The sequence below is a fragment of the Strigops habroptila genome, chromosome 4 (genome assembly GCF_004027225.2).
Source record: "Strigops habroptila isolate Jane chromosome 4, bStrHab1.2.pri, whole genome shotgun sequence".
In the NCBI taxonomy this organism is placed as follows: domain Eukaryota; kingdom Metazoa; phylum Chordata; class Aves; order Psittaciformes; family Psittacidae; genus Strigops; species Strigops habroptila.
The window spans coordinates 68,535,732-68,545,626 of record NC_046358.1 but is presented as its reverse complement, the minus strand read 5'-3'; the positions used below and the strand labels follow the sequence as shown (position 1 = coordinate 68,545,626).

The following is a 9,895-nucleotide window of genomic DNA, read 5'->3' as shown; positions in this document are numbered from 1 at the left end:
GAACGCCTCATCATTGCCTCTCACACCACCCAACCCCTCACAGCCCCTCACTATCCCCCCTCACCACCCCAACCCATTAAAGCACACCCACTACCCCTCACGATCACCCTTCACAGCCCCTCATGTCGCCCCTCACGTCACCCCTCACAGCCCCCCATGCCACCCCTAACCACCACACACCCCCCCATGCCACCCCTAACCACCACACACCCCCCCCCGCTCTCCCTCAACGCCGGGACACCGCGCACGTGCCCGCGCCGCCCAGCGGAGCGCATGCGCGCACCCGTCCCCCCGCCGTGCCCCGTGCGCATGCGCGCGGCCGCCGCTCGCCCCCTCCCCGTTCCCCCCCCCCCGGGTCCTGACAGCGGCTGTGGCGCTGAGGCGATCTGGGTAAGGGCGGGGCGCGGTAGGGCCTCCGCCGGCACCGGGACACGGCTGGGGAACGGGGAAGGGGAATTGGGTGCCGGGACCTCGGGGGCTCCTTGGGCAGGACCGGAGGGGGCCTTTCCCCGGGCCCGGCTGTGGTCAGGCCACCTCCGCGGGCGCCGCGCTCGGCCTCGCTCCTGGTGCCGGGCCGCGGGGCGCCGCCGTGCCTTGCGAGGGGGGAGCTGCCGGGGCGGGGCGGGACGCGGCCCCGAGGCGCTGTTCCGCGGGCAGCGGAGGCAGCCCCGGGCGCTGTCCGCCCTCCTTGGCCGCGGAGGGCCCGGGCTCTGCCCGTCGGTTTGTGCAGCGCGGGGCCATCCGGGGAGGCGTTTGAACGGCTCGTGGCATGCCTGCAGTGCATGCTGCTGCTGCTGCAAAATTGGTCAAGACCCGGTGAGGCACCGGCGGGTCCTGCGGGTGCTGGTGATGCTGCCCACGCACTCACAGCTACACTTTGCCAGCTGGTCCCGGTTACAGGAGCGGTTTGTATTCACATAAGAGCTCTCGAAACCCAGCGCCTGTGTTCTGCAGGTTCTTCCACGAGTGTTTTCATAGAGTCACAGGCTTGTTTGGGCGGGAAGGGACCTTAAAGCTCATCCAGTCCCAACCCCCTGCCGCAGCCAGGGACACCTGCCACTAAAGCAGGTTGCTCCAAGCCCCATCCAACCTGGTCTTGAACACTGCCAGGAATGGGGCAGCCACAGCTTCTCTGGGCAACCTGTGCCAGCGCCTCACCACCCTCACAGGGAAGAGCTTCTGCCTAAGATCTCATCTCGATCTCTCCTCTGGCAGGTTAAAGCCATTCCCCCTTGTCCTGTCCCTACAGGCCCTTGTCCAAAGCCCCTCTCCAGCTTTCTTGTAGCCCCTTTAGGCCCTGGAAGCTGCTCTAAGGTCTCCCCTTAAGGAGCCTTCTCTTCTCCTGGCTGAACAATCCCAGCTCTCTCAGCCTGGCTCCAGAGCAGAGCTGCTTCAGCCTTCGCAGCATCTCTGTGGTCCAGGCCTCCTCTGGACTTGGTCCAACAGCTCCACGTCCCTCTTGTGTTGTTGCCCCAGAGCTGGATCAGGACTGCAGGGGTGGTCTCCCCAGAGCGCATCAGAGGGGGAGAATCCCCTCCCTCGACCTGCTGCTCACTCTCTGGGGATGCAGCCCAGCACACGGGGGGGTTCTGGGCTCAAGTACTCACTGAAGCCGGGTCATGGGGAGCTTCTTCTCGCCCAACATCCGCAAGTCCTTCTCCTCAGGGCTGCTCCGTCCAGTCTCCCCCAGCCTGTGTTTGTGATTGGGAGTGCACAAAAATTTGAATATTTTGAAATCTTTATTACAAACGTCAAATTTTGTTATGAGTTTAACCTTCTGTTGGTCTTTATCTAGGAACTGCTCACTGAGATATATGTACATATGTACAGCATATCCTTAAGCAGAAGGTTGCTGTTGGGGTATGGGGGCTGCTGGAATGTTTCCCAGCTGAACACAGTGTTTAGGGGCTAGCTAGAACTTGCTAAAATGTTCCTTGGCCTTTCTGGGCCCATTAACAGAAGAGGAAATAACCACGGGGATGCTGTGTGCATGGCTGAGTCCAGCCCTGGGCATGGATGAAGTCCTGCAGTTCTCTGAGGCTGTGATGAGAGGGAAGCGGGTGGTTCCATATCAGACTGTATAGTCTTAAAACCTTGTGGTTTTATGTCCAGTTCCTGCAGGAAGCTGGAGCATCTGAAAGGTTTTCTGCCTCACAGGAAATCCCAGTAGTGTTGTCAGATTATCCAGGAATACCCAGAGCACAGAAATGACGTGGATCACATCCACGGCTCTGAATTCCTGGAAAAGGGAATTCCCTCCCTGTTGTTAGTATTTCTTTCTTTGTGCAGTCACTAGCAGTTAAGGCCATGTTGCAAAACACTTCTCTCAAAGATAGCTACTTTGCAGGAACAGCACTGATAACTCTAATCCAAGGACATTTTATGTTGGCTTTGTTGTTCCCAAGCAATACATGACACGTCCTTTGTAATTTGCAGAATGGCTGTGGATAGTGTTGCACCATCATTAGATATTAGGAATCTTTGTACTGAATGTCTTTTCTGTCATTAATATTTGAAAGTTTGCAGGTCTTCCTGCAGGTAGAATGTGAACACAAGGGAAAGCAGCTTTCTGCTTCTCTTTCGCTGTTAATAATTAAATCCTGCCAAGTAAATGTTTCTAGCAGGCTGTCTGTGGACTCATCATGTATTTAAGCACCTGAGCTCTTCCCAGCTCTCTCCTTTTACGGCAACATTTGTTTTCTCCCCATGATTGTCTTTGTTTCTTCATTCTGTTCATTTGAAATCTTGCAGAGCCTCCTTCCCTAGTCAGCCTTATCATTTAAGCTGTAAAGAAAAATGAAAACACCAGCTATTCCTGCACTCTAACAACCCTGCAAGCAAGCAAAGCAAGCCAGTCCACACTGCACCTCTCTCCTCATCTTCCACAGCAAGTTTATTGCAATCTGATACTACTACCCTGGCATTTGTTTAGATCCTGAGTGCCTTTGCTTCAGTGCCGAAGCTGAGTTAGTGGCAAGCAAATTATTGGCAACAGACCACTAATTTAGTCCTTACTGTTCTTCTGGCTCTTTAGGATACAGCCTGCCCTGCGTGTTAGGTTGGGGAGGCTGTTAAAACAGTGGTGTTAGGTTGTCTTAGATGCATGCTGTATGGTAACACTCAAAATAGATAAACTGTGTTAATGGTTTGAAAGAAAAATAGCTATTTCTATTCCATCTATACATAGCCTTGAATTGTGACTGAGAGCTAAAGAACCAGAGCTTCTTTTGAATGTCTGCTTGTTTGGGGATGCCCTTATTGTCAGGTTTAATTGCAGTATCCTGACACATTTGCACAGGGTGTGTTTAGGCAGGGGGTGCAGTGGTGTTTGGCTGGTTAGTGCTGATCTCCAGCCATTTACACTTCTAGTGCTTGCCCAGGCAGTCACGCGATCTTTCTGATATAAAAATAGACTTAATTGCACTATGTTAATGATTGACTTGCTTGGGGTCCATGTGTATTGGTGGAAGTATGTGCTGGAGATGTCCAGCTTTGGAATCGACTGGCTTAAATTAGATTAACATATGAAAGTGCTCCTAGCTATAGTGTTCGTGCTCTTAGGCTTTACCATATCTCATTTGCTCTCCTCTTGCTTAACTTCTAAAGTTAGAGGACAATTACCTGACCTTTTAGACACATTGCAGAGACCACGTGTTGTTGATTCTCACTGACTCAGGAAAGAGACTCAGAAGAAATCTCATAGCCTGCCAGTGTCTGTATTAATGAACATGCTTAATTGTACTTGGGGAGTACGCAGCTACATTATGTTAGCAAATAGGTGTAACTTTCATAGAATCGTAGAATGGTTTGGGTTGGAATGAACCTTAAAGCTCATCTAGTTCCAACCCCCTGCCACGGGCAGGGACACCTTCCACTAGACCAAGTTGCTCCAAGCCCCGCCTAACCTGGCCTTGAACACTGCCAGGGATGGGGCAGCCACAGCTTCTCTGGGCAACCTGTGCCAGCGCCTCAGCACCATCACAGGGAAGAACTTCTGCCTAAGAGCTCATCTCAAGCTCCCCTCTGTCAGGCTAAAGCCATTCCTCCTTGTCCTGTCCCTACAGGCCCTGATGAAGAGTCGCTTGCTGGTGCCCTTCTAGGCCCCTTCAGATATTGGAAAGCTGCTGTAAGGTCTATGTACTTTGGTGTAGCTGCACCAACAGTGGATTATTTTGTTATTTTTTCAGGGGAAAACAACTAAAGGGAGAATTAACACAAAGTTGTAATGACTGTATTTTGCAGGAAACTAAAATTGGGTTATTTGAAAATCTGCTGAGCTGAATATCATTCATTTGCAAAGAAAAATAATGTTCATCAAATTAGTTCAAACTTTTCTACCTAACAGGGCAAGGGCCCGGTGTATAAACCCTCAGCAAGTGAGCCGAGCCAAACCCACTCTCCATTGCAGATGTTCAGAATATAGTTGGGGTTTTTTTTCAGAACTGGGGATCTAAATAGCGTAAGCTGCACAGCTGGGGTCTGAAATCCCCTTCCTGTGCAGCAGATACCCCTGTTAGTCCCAGGAGGAGAGACCTGCTCCAGAAGCTGCCTGTTCAATGAGAGTTGTTTACCTGACAGTAAAACTGGGGGGAACACAGCAGTAAGGTACAGTGAGAATATTACCTAAAGGTGTTTATGACAAAGGTGCCACAAGTAGTAATCCTGTATGTATTTTTAGAGACAGAAATGAGTTATTTGTGTGTAAGCATTTTAATAATGTGGTTATTTACTTGCTCTTCTCTATTGTGAGGATATTTGTCATCTTGTTCTCTATGCCACAATTGCAAGTATGGAGATTGGAAGCCATGCAGAAGTGCAGGCTGATACCTTCGGGCTTTTTAAAGCTCTGGCGGTCAATGGTGCCCCTGATGCACGTGGATGTTGCCCCATGCACTGTTTAAAAACAGTTTAATTTTTACATTTTTCATCAACAGGCCAAGCTGCAGGGAGTAAATCGTGAGAAGATCTATACAAGGACTAGTTCTAAGGTAAGGATTAATAAAAGCTCTTCACTGTGGGGGCTGTGGACGACTCTTGGGGCTCTTTGTTTTGTTTGGGTTTTGGTAATCTGGTTCTATATGGAGACAAGACTCCTGCCCCTGCTTCACGTTTCAAGATGCCTGTGAGCCCTCTGCTCCAGTTGAGAGGCTTTGAATCCATCGGCCAGTGCAGTGACACTAGGCAGAGGAGTAGCATGTCAGGTACATTAAGTCCTTTTAGGTTTACTCAGAACAAGTATGTGGGTGAAGAACCCCATCAGCATGTATATAAGCCCCTTCTTATGTATCCTGTGCCCTTAACTATCTTACTGGCCTTCTAATAGGACTAGTCTTCCCAAAGTCTTTCCCCTCTAGTAAGACTAGAGATTACACTTAAAGTAAGATTATAACCTCAGCAGCATGTCTGTTGTTATGAAGGCATTTTGGTTTTAAAGTTGTAGTCAAAATAATGGATGACTAGTTTGGAATTCAACATTGATTATTTTTATATTATGAAATGGTGTTTTTGTTGGGAGGGGGAAAAGATAGGAATTCTTCTGTTTAATTTTACTAGTTGATCCTTGGGGGTTTTAAGATGTAGACAGGACAGAAAGCTCCAGATCTATGTCTTTGATAGCATTTACCACCCAGTATCCTCTTACAATGCTCTGTTCTTTAGCCTTTTTGGACCTTTGTAGAACCATTAACCATTTCTTTTATTTTCTGTTTTTTTCAATAAGCATTTTGGGTTTGTGGTTTCTTTGTTTTTGGGGGTTTTTTTCCCCAGACTTTGTCTTATTTGGGGTTTGTGTGTTTATTTGGTACCTCTGTGGCATCTCAATGGTCAGTACAGCTCACGGGATCAGCAGTGATTGAGCGTCAGAAGTGCTCATGTCATCCCGGGCAGGGGATGGGGAGGAAGGAGTGCTGCTTTCTACTGAAGTGCTTGCAGATAAGAGATACATAGTCTCCTAAATAAAAGCTACTGTTGCTTATGTGGCCTGCAGAGAAGAGCTCCTTGTGTGTCTGAACTTTTGGCCGTAGCAAAGTAAACTATAGATTAATCACAGGTGATTTAAAGACCATGTTTAAGAAGACAATAGTGCTTTCCTAAGAATGAAAGCATGGGATTCTAGTACAGACCTTCATATGCAGCAGTGACATCCCAAGATAAATCATCTAGATGCCTAAAATGGCTTGCCCTGTAGTGTGCTCTGATATCAGGCCTTTACTCAGGAAAAGGAGAGGTTTCTAGACTTTGTCCCATAAGGATGTTAAAAAAGCCCAGCAGGGAGCAGGAACTAACCCCCCATTGTTATCGGTAAATTAGTATTGGAACATTGTCCAGAATCGTATTCCTGGAGCCCAGCTTGTGCTGCACACAGTGCCCAGGGCAAATCCTAGGGATCGAACTGCATTTAACTGCATTTAAAGCAATCCATGAACTCTGTGTGCTCTACCAAAAACGATTATCACTCCGGAATGCATCACCGAGGTCCAAATTGCTCTCCTACACCCGATGAGTTAGTTGTGTTCAGCTTGTTCTGGTGCTAAATGGAGTGCTTAACTTTGACTCTGATGCACGCATATTCCTCAGTGATGCGTGGCATGGGAAGTAACTGGAGCTGTGAATGTGACAAAACACACTTCCAATCAGGAGGTGTTTGGGAAGGGGCGGACAGCACATGGTGTCCAGTCATGTTTCCAGATCCATGGACCAGAGATGTTAAGGTGTCTTGCTGTAGGGCTGGGCTGCGGGACAACTGCAGAATGCACTCAAGTACTGGGGGAGAAAGGAGGAACTGTCTGCTCATTGTCTTTTATTCTGCAGTTATTACTGTCTTGCTGCATTGCTTTGTTCTTCTGTCAGATTCTTTGGTGTATGAAGCAAACATCTCGGAGATGATTGAGTATTCCTCAAGGATGGGGAATCATCTACTCAGGTTTGGGTTTCATTTTCTTTTGGTGCTATGAGGACTAATAGCTAGCAGGCTTGAGGAAGCAGTTCTTATTATCTGTCTATGTGGCTTCTGCACAGATTAGTTTAATGAGGTTATGAAAGAGGAGATGTGAGTCTTTTCCCTGGCTGCATCGCTGCTTGACGGTATAAACAGCAAACAGTATCCTGCAGGTCTGGAATTTCAGCATTAGTCTTGATTTGTAGGGCAGCAAAAGAAGATACTTGCTTTCTGTTAGCACCTTTTAAAAATGCATGCCAACCTTTTGGTCGTCAGTCTCCAGCTGTATTTGTACAGTACAAATACCTGAATCCAAGGTAACTGTCCATGGATAAGAGTAAATGGTATTTGCAAAGTTTAAGGTTCTTGTTATAGAGCAGGTACACTAGATTTGCATGAAGTGTCTTAATAAGCTGTTAATCTCTAGTCAAACTGCCAGGACACAAAGTTCCAAGAACACCTAAATGGAACAGGGGACAAAGTTTTCCTGATTATTTGTAAGATCTAGTGGAAGATGTCCCTGCCCATGGCAGGGGGTTGGAACTGGGTGAGCTTTAAGGTCCCTTCCAAACAAAACCAGTCTGGGATTCTGTGATTTGTTTTTTTTAGGAAACTCTCTTGTGTTTATTAAAAGCAATATCAAATCTCAGGTTTTACCAAAGTTGGAATTCCCTTTTAAGTTTAGGATGTAGATGCTTCACTACTGTGGAGTGCTGCATGTACTCTGGATTTGAAAGCAATAATTGTCTTCTGGGTTGTTGTACTTCAGGTATTTCAGTTTGCTAATTCCTGCATTTTGGAAAGCAAAGAAAAATTATTAAAGTTGTCCCTAGCCATGTTATCTTCAATAAAATTGTAGCTTTAGATTCCCCATAATGAAGGTAAGTTGCCATTCAAATCTTTTCCTGCTGATTTATTTTTGGACACTTTGATAGAGTTTTTCTTCTCAGGCAGTATAAGAATTTGACTGTCACCCTGGCTTCTGCTGCACATTCCCTACAAATTCAGTGCAGTTTTCGGCTGTCTTCTGAAAGTTGCCCAAATGACGATGGGGAGAACTAAGGGAATGGAATGGAAAATGTGGTCAGACTAGCAAGCTAAATATTTCCTAACAGTTCAGTCACTGACTTGAAATCCTGCCAGTTCAGTTGCCATGGCCATTGCTTGGGTTTCAGTTGTAGTGATTACTTGCTTTCCTTCATAGTTTGAACTTAACCTTGAGAAATCTTGCCTGTTCTGCAGCTGTTTCTGGCACATATTTAATAGCGTTTTTCTAGTTCTACTTTTCACTTGCATGGGTTGGTTTTTATGTTGCACTGAAGAGCTCCATTATAGACCAGTAGACCTGGCAATCTCAAAATGGTGTAGCGGTTCCTAAGAAAAAAAGCTTTTTCTCCTGGTTTTCTTCTTCTGTGTTAATTCCTACTGTTCTGTAAGTCTGATCAGAAAGGATAACAACTGCTTCCCCTTAAGCAAGGTACACACAACTTTCAAGCTTTGTTGTTGTTATGAGTAATGTAAACTCTTTGCTAATTTTTACAATCCTGTATAGTTGTGTTCTAACAGGTACTTGAAAGCGTTTCAGTTCTGTGCAGTTCAGGTGCCGATTCATACTCTTGTCCCTGTGTCCGGTTCAAAGATACTTCCCACAACATGATGCTAACTTCTGTAAAGTTACTTTAGCCAGAGGGAGAGAGGTTTGTTGCAACAAGATTGTATGAATGGTCTCTGCCCATCTTTAACCATATCTTTATACAAACATTTCATTCTGAAATATTTTTTTCTCTTCTGCCTGTGTCTTACCCTTTCTTTATATGTGAAAGCTGGATAGTTAAGGTGAGGGTGGGACTTTCTGACATGCCCTCTTATACAGCCATTCTTCTCTGTTTTCACACCTTAACTGACACTCCACCCTTCCATCCCTTCAAATATAGCAGTCTGTACTGCCTGCTTGCTCCCCTGGGGTAGAAGAGATGGGTAGGAGGCAGCTCTGACCACTACCCCTTTGCTACTGAACAGGAGGCAACTTTTGTTTCCTCTTCCCATCAGCTCCAAATTAAACATTGCTCTTTACATGGTTGCCAGAAGAGAGAGAACTTGTCCAGAGGGAGGGATAGAGGAGGATTCAGGAGTGGGAGGAGGAGATGAAGGCTGGCTGGAATCTTCCTGAGATTTCTTGGGCTCTTCTCCCCTGGCAAGTAAATACTTCCCGTTTGAGGCCTGCTGGCTTACAGTACCTATTGGCGGAGTGTCAGGAGCTATGCACCATTACACTGAAGCACACTAATTCTGTTGGATTTGCAAGCACAGTTAAGAGCTTGTCATGCTCTGACAACCTTGGCAGTGCCCATTTGCCTTGCTGACATTTTTTTCTTGCAGCATCCAGAGTTTTGAAAAGCAGAAGCAGCCAGACCTACATGCAGGCCCAGCAGATTTACCCAGCTATGGAAGACTGCAAGCTCAAGTCAAAAGTTCTGGCAGTTTGGCTTCCATCCTTTAGCCACAGACTTCAGTGAGCTTGCTGAGGAGCACATACTCCTCAAATTCATTAGTTTCTGGAGAGGGCAATAACTTCCAGAGGGAAAAATTACTCTAAATGCAGACTTTAAATATGCTTGTGGCTCTGAATGGTAGAAAATAGGAAAGAGTAAGGAGGAGGGAGACAAAGGTTTACAGGGAAAAGCACAGCTGAGATGTAACTCTGAGGAGCTTAGAAGTTGTCTCATATGATGGACATTTTTCTTAAGCCTCCTTGATATAAATATAAGCAGTTCCCACAGGATGATGGCAGAAGGGGGAAGCTGTTGCATAGTGGAGACTCTGGCAAGCACAGGATAGAAACGGTTTCTATACTGAAGTGGCCAGGAACAGAATGGTTCATCTCTCCATGCTTTGGCCGCTGCTAAATAGAATTAAATTTCTCTTCCCCACAAGGATCTTATGCTAGGATTTGAATTC

The 9,895-nt window shown here is 46.7% G+C and overlaps 1 protein-coding gene across 8 annotated transcripts in view; it reads left to right on the top strand.

Moving 5' to 3' along the window:
• The first annotated feature begins 302 nt into the window (after positions 1–302).
• TBC1D24 (TBC1 domain family member 24) overlaps positions 303–9,895 on the top strand; it is a 29,465-nt gene continuing 19,872 nt past the window's right edge. For 5 of the 8 annotated variants that reach the window (XM_030484204.1, XM_030484207.1, XM_030484201.1 and 2 more), the window contains exons 1-2: positions 303–390; positions 4,935–4,988. The gene's annotated coding sequence lies outside the window, so the exon portion shown is untranslated. Of the gene's footprint in view, positions 391–4,934; positions 4,989–6,849; positions 6,923–9,895 lie in introns of all 8 variants that reach the window. The other 3 variants (XM_030484203.1, XM_030484202.1, XM_030484200.1) reach the window with 1 other exon arrangement.